The sequence below is a fragment of the Schistocerca piceifrons genome, chromosome 9 (genome assembly GCF_021461385.2).
Source record: "Schistocerca piceifrons isolate TAMUIC-IGC-003096 chromosome 9, iqSchPice1.1, whole genome shotgun sequence".
Classification (NCBI taxonomy): Eukaryota; Metazoa; Arthropoda; class Insecta; order Orthoptera; family Acrididae; genus Schistocerca; species Schistocerca piceifrons.
Window position 1 is genome coordinate 4,827,700 of NC_060146.1, and position 13,428 is coordinate 4,841,127.

Genomic DNA, 13,428 nt, shown 5'->3' on the forward strand with positions numbered 1-13,428 from the left:
CTTACTGACTATGTTTTGAACATTCCCTGTGAGAACCGTTTTAGATTTAGATGCTTCACTATATGTTTACTGTTTCCCTTGGACCAACTTATTAACGATGAAACACAGAAATTGCATCGGAATTAAATACAAAAGGCACAATGCCGACTTAAGTACAAGAAGACTCACTCTTCTTGCTGTGTATGGTTTGAACCATTCCTGTGACACTAATTATAGATTCCGCTGCCTCACTTCAGGTTTACTGTATCCCGCTGACCTTCTTATCGACGACGAAACACAGAAATTGCATCGGAATTAAATAGAAAATGCACAATGCCGACTAAAGTACATGAAGACTGACTCTTCCTACTGTCTATGCTTTGAATCATTCCTGTGACCTTAGTAATAGATTCCGATGCTTCACTTCAGGTTAACTGTATCCCTTGGACCTTCTTATTGACGATGAAACACAGAAATTGCATCGGAATTAAATACAAAAGGCACAATGCCGACTTAAGTTCAAGAGGACTGACTCATCTTACTGTCTATGTTTTGAACCTTTCCTGTGACACTAGATATAGATTCCGGTGCTTCACTTTAGGTTTATTGTATCCCTCTTACCTTCTTATTGACGACGAAACACAGAAACAGCATCGGAATTAAATAGAAAAGGCACAATGCCGACCTAAGTACAAGAAAACTGACTCTTCCTACTGTCTATGTTTTGAATCATTCCTGTGACACTAGTTATAGATTCCGATGCTTCACTTGAGGTTTACTGTATGCCTCTGACATTTTTATTGACGATGAAACACAGAAATTGCATTGGAATTAAATACAAACGGCACAATGCCGACTTAAGTACATGAAGACCGACTCTTCTTACTGACTATGTTTTGAACATTCCCTGTGAGACCACTTTTAGATTTAGATGCTTCACTATATGTTTACTGTTTCCCTCTTACCTTCTTATTGACGACGAAACACAGAAACAGCATCGGAATTAAATAGAAAAGGCACAATGCCGACTTAAGGACAAGAAAACTGACTCTTCCAACTGTCTATGTTTTGAACCATTCCTGTGACACTAGTTGTAAATTCCGCTGCTACACTTCAGGTTTACTATATCCCTCTGACTTTCTTATTGACGATGAAACACAGAAATTGCATCCGAATTAAATACAAAAGGCACAATGCCGACTTAAGTGCAAGAAGACTGACTCTTCTTACTGTCTATGTTTTGAACTTTTCCTGTTACACTAGTTATAGATTCCGATACTTCAATTCAGTTTTCCTGCATTTCTTGGACCTTCTTATTGACGACGAAACACAGAAATTGCATCGGAATTAAATACAAAAGGCACAATGCCGACTTAAGTAAAGAAGACTGACTCTTCCTACTGTATATGATTTGAACCATTCCTCAGACACTAGTTATAGATTCCGATTCTTCACTTCAGGTTTACTGTATCCCTCTGACATTCTTATTGACGATGAAACACAGATATTGCATCGGAATTAAATAGATATGGCACAATGCCGACTTAAGTACAAGTAGACTAAATCTTCTTACTGTCTATAATTTGAACCATTTTTGTGACACTAGTTATAGATTCCGATGCTTCACTTCAGGTTCACTGTATCCCCTGGACCCGCTTTTTGACGTCGAACAACTGAAATTGCATCATAATTAAATAGAAAAGGCACAATGCCGACTTAAGTACAAGAAGACTGTCTCTACTTACTGACTATGCTTTGAACACTCCCTGTGAGACCAGTTTTAGATTCCGATGCTTCTCTATTTGTGTACTGTTTCCCATGGACATTCTTATTGACGATGAAGCACAGAAATTGAATCGGAATTAAATACAAAAGGCACAATGCCGACTTCAGTACAAGAAGACTGACTCTTCTTACTGCCTATGTTTTGAGCCATTCCTGTGAAACTAGTTATAGATTTCGATGCTTCACATAAGGTTTACTGTATCCTCTGACCTTCTTATTGACGACGAAACACAGAAAATGTAACGGAATTAAATAGAAAAAGCACAATGCCGAATTAAGTACAAGAAAACTGACTCTTCCAACTGTCTATGATTTAAACAATTCCTGTTACACTAGTTATAGATTCCGATGCTTCAATTCAGTTTTCCTGCTTTTCTTGGACCTTCTTATTGACGAAGAAACACAGAAATTGCATCGGAATTAAATAGAAAAGGCACAATGCCGACTTAAGTAAAGAAGACTGACTCTTCCTACTGTATATGATTTGAACCATTCCTGAGACACTAGTTATAGGTTCCGATGCTTCACTTCAGGTTTACAGTATCCCTTGGACCTTCTTAATGACGATGAAACACAGAAATTGCATCGGAATTAAATAGAAAAGGCACAATGCCGACTTAAGGACAAGAAGACTGACTCTTCCTACTGTCTATGATTTGAATAATTCCTGTGACACTAGTTAAAGATTCCGATGCATCACTTCAGGTTTACTGTATCCCTTGGACCTTCTCAAGACGATGAAACACAGAAATTGCATCGGAATTAAATACAAAAGGCACAATGCTGACTTAAGTACGAGAAGACTGACTCTTCTTGCTGTGTATGGTTTGAACCATTCCTGTGACACTAATTATAGATTCCGATGCTTCACTTCAGGTTTACTGTATCCCGCTGACCTTCGTATTGACGACGAAACACAGAAATTGCATCGGAATTAAATAGAAAATGCACATTGCCGACTTAAGTACAAGAAGACTGACTCTTCCTACTGTCTATGTCTTGAATCATTCCTGTGACTTTAGTTATAGATTCCGATGCTTCACTTCAGGTTTACTGTATCCCTTGGACCTTCTTATTGACGATGAAACACAGAAATTGCATCGGAATTAAATACAAAAGGCACAATGCCGACTTAAGTACAAGAAGACGGACTCTTCTTACTGTCTATGTTTTGAACCTTTTCTGTGACACTAGTTATAGATTCCGATGCTTCACTTCAGGTTTACTGTATCCCTTGGACCTTCTCATTGACGACGAAACACAGATATTACATCAGAATTAAATAGAAAAGGCAAAATGCCGACTTATGTACAAGAAGACTGACTCTTCCGTGTCTAAGTTTTGAACCATTCCTGTGACACTAGATATAGATTCCGATGCTTCACTACAGGTTTACTGTAACCCTTCGACCATTTTATTGACGACGAAACACAGAAATTGAATCGGGATTAAATACAAAAGGCACAATGCCGACTTAAGTACAAGAAGACTGACTCTTCCTACTGTCTATGTTTTAACCATTCCTGTGACACTAGTTATAGATTCCGATGCTTCACTTCAGGTTTACTGTATCCCTCTGACTTCTTATTGACGATGAATCACAGTAATTGCATCGGAATTAAATACAAAATGCACAATGCCGACTCATGTACAAGAAGACTGACTCTTCTTGCTGTGTATGTTTTGAACCATTCCTGTGACACTAGTTATAGATTCCGATGCTTCACTTCAGGTTTACTGTATCCCTCTGACATTCTTATTGACGATGAAACACAGAAATAGCATCGGAATTAAATACAAACGGCACAATGCCGACTTAAGTACAAGAAGACCGACTCTTCTTACTGAATATGTTTTGAACACTCCCTGTGAGACCAGTTTTAGATTCCTATCCTTCACTATTTGTGTACTATTTCCCATGGACTTTCTTATTGACGATGAAACACAGAAATTGCATTAAAATTAAATAGAAATAGCACAATGCCTACTTAAGTACAAGAAGACTGAATCTTCCTACTGTCTATGCTTTGAACCATTCCTGTGACACTAGTTATAGATTCCGATGCTTCACTTCAGGTTTACTGTATCCCTCTGACATTCTCATTGACGACGAAACACAGAAATTGCATCGGAATTAAATACAAACGGCACAATGCCGACTTAAGTTCAAGAAGACCGACTCTTCTTACTGACTATGCTTTGAACACTCCCTGTGAGACCAGTTTTAGATTCCGATGCTTCACTATTTGTGTACTGTTTCCCGTGGACCTTCTTATTGACGATGAAACACAGTAATTGCATCGGAATTAAATACAAAAGGCACAATGCCGACTTCAGTACTAGAAGACTGACTCTTCTTACTGCCTATGTTTTGAACCATTTCTGAGACACTAGTTATAGATTTCGACGCTTCACATCAGGTTTACTGTATCCCTCTGACCTTCATATTGACGACGAAACACAGAAATTGTAACGGAATTAAATAGAAAAGGAACAATTCCGACTTAAGTACAAGAAAACTGACTCTTGCAACTGTCTATGATTTGAACAATTCCTGTGACACTAGTTATAGATTCCGATGCTTCACTTCAGGTTTACTGTATCCCTCTGACACTCTTATTGACGATGAAACACAGAAATTGCATCGGAATAAAATACATAAGGAACAATGCCGAATTAAGTACAATAAGACTGACTCTTCCTACTGTCTATGATTTGAACCATTCCTGTGACACTGGTTATAAATTCCGATGCTACACTTCAGGTTTACTATATCCCTCTGACCTCCTTATTGACGATGAAACACAGAAATTGCATCCGAATTAAATACAAAAGGCACAATGCCGACATAAGTACAAGAAGACTGACTCTTCTTACTGTCTATGTTTTGAACTATTCCTGTTACACTAGTTATAGATTCCGATGCTTCAAATCAGTTTTCCTGCATTTCTTGGACCTTCTTATTGACGACGAAACACAGAAATTGCATCGGAATTAAATAGAAAATGCACAATGACGACTTAAGTAAAGAAGACTGTCTCTTCCTACTGTATATGATTTGAACCATTCCTGAGACACTAGTTATAGATTCCGATGCATCACTTCAGGTTTACTGTATCCCTCTGACATACTTATTGACGATGAAACACAGATATTGCATCGGAATTAAATAGAAAAGGCACAATGCCGACTTAAGTACAAGTAGACTAAATCTTCTTACTGTCTATATTTTGAACCATTCCTGTGACTCTAGTTATAGATTCCGATGCTTCACTTCAGGTTCACTGTATCCCCTGGACCCTCTTATTGACGTCGAAACACAGAAATTTCATCGCAATTAAATAGAAAAGGCACAATGCCGACTTAAGAACAAGAAGACTGACTCTTCTTACTGACTATGTTTTGAACATTTCCTGTGTGACCCGTTTTAGGATCCGATGCTTCACTATATGTTTACTGTATTCCTTGGAACTTCTTATTGCCGACGAAACACAGAAATTGCGTCGGAATTAAATAGTAAAGGCACAATGCCGACTTAAGTTCTAGAAGACTAACTCTTCCTACTTTCTATGTTTTGAACCATTCCTGTGTCACTAGTTATAGATTCCGATGCTTCACTTCAGGTTTACTGTATCCCTTGGTCCTTATTATTGACGACGAAACACAGAAATTGCAACGGAATTAGATAGAAAAGGCACAATGCCAACTTAAGTACAAGAAGACTGTCTCTTCTTACTGACTTTGTTTTGAACATTTCCTGTGAGACCAGTTTTAGATACCGATGCTTCACTGCATGTTTACTGTATCTCTTGGACCTTCTTATTGACGACGAAACACAGAAATTGCATCGGATGTAAATAGAAGAGGCACAATGCCGACTTAAGTTCAAGAAGACTGACTCTTCCTTCTGCTATGGTTTGAAAGATTCCTTTAACACTAGTTATAGATTCCGATGCTTCACTTCAGGTTTACAGTATCCCTTGGACCTTCTTAATGACGATGAAACACAGAAATTGCATCGGAATTAAATAGAAAAGGCACAATGCCGACTTAAGTACAAGAAGACTGACTCTTCCTACTGTCTATGCTTTGAATCATTCCTGTGACACTAGTTATAGATTCCGACGCTTCACTTCAGGTTTACTGTATCCCTTGGACCTTCTTATTGACGATGAAACACAGAAATTGCATCGGAATTAAATACAAAAGGCACAATGCCGACTTAAGTACAAGAAGACTGACTCTTCTTGCTGTGTATGGTTTGAACCATTCCTGTGACACTAATTATAGATTCCGATGCTTCACTTCAGGTTTACTGTATCCCGCTCACCTTCGTATTGACGACGGAACACAGAAATTGCATCGGAATTAAATAGAAAATGCACAATGCCGACATAAGTACAAGAAGACTGACTCTTCCTACTGTCTATGTTATGAATCATTCCTGTGACTTTAGTTATAGATTCCGATGCTTCACTTCAGGTTTACTGTATCCCTTGGACCTTCTTATTGACGATGAAACACAGAAATTGCATCGGAATTAAATACAAAAGGCACAATGCCGACTTAACTACAAGAATACTGACTCTTCTTGCTGTGTATGGTTTGAACCATTCCTGTGACACTAATTATAGATTCCGATGCTTCACTTCAGGTTTACTGTATCCCGCTGACCTTCGTATTGATGACGAAACACAGTAATTGCATCGGAATTAAATACAAAATGCACAATGCCGACTCATGTACAGGATGACTGACTCTTCTTGATGTGTATGTTTTGAACCATTCCTGTGACACTAGATATAGATTCCGATGCTTCACTTCAGGTTTTTCTGTATCCCACTGACACTCCTATTGACGATGAAACACAGAAATTGCATCGGAATTAAATACATAAGGAACAATGCCGAATTTGGTACAATAAGACTGACTCTTCCTACTGTCTATGTTTTGAACCATTCCTGTGACACTAGTTATAGATTCCGATGCTTCACTTCAGGTTTTTCTGTATCCCTCTGACCTTCTTATTGACGACGAAACACAGAAATTGCATTGAAATTAAATAGAAAAAGCACAATGCCGACTTAAGTACAAGAAGACTGAATCTTCCTACTGTCTATGTTTTGAACCATTCCTGTGACGCTAGTTATAGATTCCGATGCTTCACTTCAGGTTTACTGTATCCCTCTGACATTCATATTGACGATGAAAGACAGAAATTGCATCGGAATTAAATACAAACGGCACAATGCCGACTTAAGTACAAGAAGACCGACTCTTCTTACCGACTATGTTTGGAACACTCCCTGTGAGAACAGTTTTAGATTCCGATGCTTCACTATTTGTTTAATGTTTCCCTTGGACCTTCTTATTGACGATGAAACACAGAAATTGCATCGGCATAAAATACAAAATGCACAATGCCGACTCATGTACAAGATGACTGACTCTTCTTGATGTGTATGTTTGAACCATTCCTGTGACACTAGTTATAGATTCCGATGCTTCACTTCAGGTTTACTGTATCCCGCTGACCTTCTTATTGACGATGAAGCACAGTAATTGCATCGGAATTAGATACAAATGGCACAATGCCGACTCATGTCCAAGAAGACTGACTCTTCTTACTGTCTATGTTTTGAACCTTTCCTGTGACACTAGTTATAGATTCCGATGCTTCACTTCAGGTTTTTCTGTATCCCTCTGACCTTCTTATTGACGACGAAACACAGAAATTGCATTGAAATTAAATAGAAAAAGCACAATGCCGACTTAAGTACAAGAAGACTGAATCTTCCTACTGTCTATGTTTTGAACCATTCCTGTGACGCTAGTTATAGATTCCGATGCTTCACTTCAGGTTTACTGTATCCCTCTGACATTCTTATTGACGATGAAAGACAGAAATTGCATCGGAATTAAATACAAACGGCACAATGCCGACTTAAGTACAAGAAGACCGACTCTTCTTACCGACTATGTTTGGCACACTCCCTGTGAGAACAGTTTTAGATTCCGATGCTTCACTATTTGTTTAATGTTTCCCTTGGACCTTCTTATTGACGATGAAACACAGAAATTGCATCGGAATTAAATACAACAGGCACAATGCCGACTTAAGTACAAGAAGACTGACTCTTCTTACTGCCTATGCTTTGAACCATGCCTGTGACACTAGTTATAGATTTCGATGCTTCACTTCAGGTTTACTGTATCCCTCTGACCTTCTTATTGACGACGAAACACTGAAATTGTAAGGGAATTAAATAGAAAAGGCACAATGCCGAATGAAATTCAATAAGACTGACTCTTCCTACTGTCTATGTTTTGAACCATTCCTGTGACACTAGTTATAAATTCCAATGCTACAATTCAGGTTTGCTAAATCCCTCTGACCTTCTTATTGACGATTAAACACAGAAATTGCATCCGAATTAAATACAAAAGGCACAATGCCGACTTAAGTACAAGAAGACTGACTCTTCTTGCTGTGTATGGTTTGAACCATTCCTGTGACACTGATTATAGATTCCGATTCTTCACTATATGTTTACTGTTTCCCTCTTACCTTCTTATTGACGACGAAACAGAGAAAGAGCATCGGAATTAAATAGAAAAGGCCCAATGCCGACTTAAGTACAAGAAAACTGACACTTCCAACTGTCTATGATTTGAACCATTCCTGTGACACTAGTTATAGCTTTCGATGCTTCACTTTAGGTTTACTGTATTCCACTGACCTTCTTACTGACGACGAAACACAGAAATTGTAACGGAATTAAATAGAAATGACACAATGCCGAATTAAGTACAATAAGACTGACTCTTCCTACTGTCTATGTTTTGAACCATTCCTGTGACACTAGTTATAAATTCCGATGCTACACTTCAGGTTTACTATATCCCACTGACTTTCTTATTGACGATTAAACACAGAAATTGCATCCGAATTAAATACAAAAGGCACAATGCCGACTTAAGTGCAAGAAGACTGTCTTTTCTTACTGTCTATGTTTTGAACTTTTCCTGTGACACTAGTTATAGATTCCGATGCTTCAATTCAGTTTTCCTGCTTTTCTTGGACCTTCTTATTGACGACGAGGCACTGAAATTGCATCGGAATTAAATAGAAATGGCACAATGCCGACTTAAGTACAAGTAGAGTAAATCTTCTTACTGTCTATATTTTGAACCATTCCTGTGACACGAGTTATAGATTCCGATGCTTCACTTCAGATTCACTGTATCCCCTGGACCCTCTTATTGACGTCGAAACACTGAAATTGCATCATAATTAAATAGAAAAGGCACAATGCCGACTTAAGTACAAGAAGACTGACTCTTCTTAGTGACTATGTTTTGAGCATTTCCTGTGAGACCCGTTTTAGGTTCCGATGCTTCACTATATGTTTACTGTATCCCTTGGACCTTCTTATTGCCGACGAAACACAGAAATTGCATCGGATTTAAATAGAAAAGGCACAATGCCGACTTAAGTTCAAGAAGACTGACTCTTCCAACTGCTATGGTTTGAAAGATTCCTTTGACACTAGGTATAGATTCCGATGCTTCACTTCAGGTTTACAGTATCCCTTGGACCTTCTTAATGACGATGAAACACAGAAATTGCATCGGAATTAAATGGAAAAGGCACAATGCCGACTTAAGCACAAGAAGACAGACTCTTCCTACTGTCTATGTTTTGAACAATTCCTGTGACACTAGTTAAAGATTCCGATGCATCACTTCAGGTTTACTGTATCCCTTGGACTTTCTCAAGACGATGAAACACAGAAATTGCATCGGAATTAAATACAAAAGGCACAATGCCGAATTAAGTACAAGAAGACTGACTCTTCTTGCTGTGTATGGTTTGAACCATTCCTGTGACACTAATTATAGATTCCGATGCTTCACTTCAGGTTTACTGTATCCCGCTGACCTTCGTATTGACGACGAAACACAGAAATTGCATCGGAATTATATAGAAAATGCACAATGCCGACATAAGTACAAGAAGACTGACTGTTCCTACTGTCTATGTTTTGAATCATTCCTGTGACCTTAGTTATAGATTCCGATGCTTCACTTCAAGTTTACTGTATCCCTTGGACCTTCTTATTGACGATGAAACACAGAAATTGCATCGGAATTAAATACAAAAGGCACAATGCCGACTTAAGTACAAGAAGACTGACTCTTCTTACTGTCTATGTTTTGAACGTTTTCTGTGACACTAGTTATAGATTCCGATGCTTCACTTCAGGTTTACTGTATCCCTTGGACCTTCTCATTGAAGACGATACACAGATATTGCATCGGAATTAAATAGAAAAGGCAAAATGCCGACTTATGTACAAGAAGACTGACTCTTCCGTGTCTAAGTTTTGAACCATTCCTGTGGCACTAGATATAGATTCCGATGCTTCACTACAGGTTTGCTGTATCCCTTGGAACTTTTTATTGACGACGAAACACAGAAATTGCATCGGGATTAAATACAAAAGGCACAATGCCGACTTAAGCACAAGAAGACTGACTCTTCCTACTGTCTATGTTTTAACCATTCCTGTGACACTAGTTATAGATTCCGATGCTTCACTTCCGGTTTACTGTATCCCTCTGACCTTCTTATTGACGATGAATCACAGTAATTGCATCGGAATAAAATACAAAATGCACACTGCCGACTCATGTACAAGAAGACTGACTCTTCTTGCTGTGTATGTTTTAACCATTCCTGTGACACTAGTTATAGATTCCGATGCTTCACTTCAGGTTTACTGTATCCCTCTGACCTTCTTATTGACGATGAAGCACAGTAATTGCATCGGAATTAGATACAAATGGCACAATGCCGACTCATGTCCAAGAAGACTGACTCTTCTTTCAGTCTATGTTTTGAACCTTTCCTGTGACACTAGACATAGATTCCGATGCTTCACTTCAGGTTTTTCTGTATCCCTCTGACCTTCTTATTGATGACGAAACACAGAAATTGCATTAAAATTAAATAGAAATAGCACAATGCCTACTTAAGTACAAGAAGACTGAATCTTCCTACTGTCCATGTTTTGAACCATTCCTGTGACACTAGTTATAAATTCCAATGCTACACTTCAGGTTTGCTAAATCCCTCTGACCTTCTTATTGACGATGAAACACAGAAATTGCATCCGAATTAAATACAAAAGGCACAATGCCGACTTAAGTACAAGAAGACTGACTCTTCTCGCTGTGTATGGTTTGAACCATTCCTGTGACACTGATTATAGATTCCGATTCTTCACTATATGTTTACTGTTTCCCTCTTACCTTCTTATTGACGACGAAACAGAGAAAGAGCATCGGAATTAAATAGAAAAGGCCCAATGCCGACTTAAGTACAAGAAAACTGACACTTCCAACTGTCTATGATTTGAACCATTCCTGTGACACTAGTTATAGATTTCGATGCTTCACTTTAGGTTTACTGTATTCCACTGACCTTCTTACTGACGACGAAACACAGAAATTGTAACGGAATTAAATAGAAAAGGCACAATGCCGAATTAAGTACAATAAGACTGACTCTTCCTACTGTCTATGTTTTGAACCATTCCTGTGACACTAGTTATAAATTCCGATGCTACACTTCAGGTTTACTATATCCCTCTGACCTTCTTATTGACGATGAAACACAGAAATTGCATCCGAATTAAATACAAAAGGCACAATGCCGACTTAAGTGCAAGAAGACTGACTTTTCTTACTGTCTATGTTTTGAACTTTTCCTGTGACACTAGTTATAGATTCCGATGCTTCAATTCAGTTTTCCTGCTTTTCTTGGACCTTCTTATTGACAACGAGGCACTGAAATTGCATCGGAATTAAATAGAAATGGCACAATGCCGACTTAAGTACAAGTAGAGTAAATCTTCTTACTGTCTATATTTTGAACCATTCCTGTGACACGAGTTATAGATTCCGATGCCTCACTTCAGATTCACTGTATCCCCTGGACCCTCTTATTGACGTCGAAACACTGAAATTGCATCATAATTAAATAGAAAAGGCACAATGCCGACTTAAGTACAAGAAGACTGACTCTTCTTGCTGACTATGTTTTGAACATTTCCTGTGAGACCCGTTTTAGGTTCCGATGCATCACTATATGTTTACTGTATCCCTTGGACCTTCTTATTGCCGACGAAACACAGAAATTGCATCGGATTTAAATAGAAAAGGCACAATGCCGACTTAAGTTCAAGAAGACTGACTCTTCCAACTGCTATGGTTTGAAAGATTCCTTTGACATAGGTATAGATTCCGATGCTTCACTTCAGGTTTACAGTATCCCTTGGACCTTCTTAATGACGATGAAACACAGAAATTGCATCGGAATTAAATAGAAAAGGCACAATGCCGACTTAAGCACAAGAAGACAGACTCTTCCTACTGTCTATGTTTTGAACAATTCCTGTGACACTAGTTAAAGATTCCGATGCATCACTTCAGGTTTACTGTATCCCTTGGACTTTCTCAAGACGATGAAACACAGAAATTGCATCGGAATTAAATACAAAAGGCACAATGCCGACTTAAGTACAAGAAGACTGACTCTTCTTGCTGTGTATGGTTTGAACCATTCCTGTGACACTAATTATAGATTCCGATGCTTCACTTCAGGTTTACTGTATCCCGCTGACCTTCGTATTGACGACGAAACACAGAAATTGCATAGGAATTATATTGAAAATGCACAATGCCGACATAAGTACAAGAAGACTGACTGTTCCTACTGTCTATGTTTTGAATCATTCCTGTGACCTTAGTTATAGATTCCGATGCTTCACTTCAGGTTTACTGTATCCCTTGGACCTTCTTATTGACGATGAAACACAGAAATTGCATCGGAATTAAATACAAAAGGCACAATGCCGACTTAAGTACAAGAAGACTGACTCTTCTTACTGTCTATGTTTTGAACGTTTCTCTGTGACACTAGTTATAGATTCCGATGCTTCACCTCAGGCTTACTGTATCCCTTGGACCTTCTCATTGACGACGATACACAGATATTGCATCGGAATTAAATAGAAAAGGCAAAATGCCGACTTATGTACAAGAAGACTGACTCTTCCGTGTCTAAGTTTTGAACCATTCCTGTGGCACTAGATATAGATTCCGATGCTTCACTACAGGTTTGCTGTATCCCTTGGACCTTTTTATTGACGACGAAACACAGAAATTGCATCGGGATTAAATACAAAAGGCACAATGCCGACTTAAGTACAAGAAGACTGACTCTTCCTACTGTCTATGTTTTAACCATTCCTGTGACACTGGTTATAGATTCCGATGCTTCACTTCCGGTTTACTGTATCCCTCTGACCTTCTTATTGACGATGAATCACAGTAATTGCATCGGAATTAAATACAAAATGCACAATGCCGACTCATGTACAAGAAGACTGACTCTTCTTGCTGTGTATGTTTTAACCATTCCTGTGACACTAGTTATAGATTCCGATGCTTCACTTCAGGTTTACTGTATCCCTCTGACCTTCTTATTGACGATGAAGCACAGTAATTGCATCGGAATTAGATACAAATGGCACAATGCCGACTTAAGTACAAGAAGACCGACTCTTCTTACTGACTATGTTTTGAACACTCCCTGTG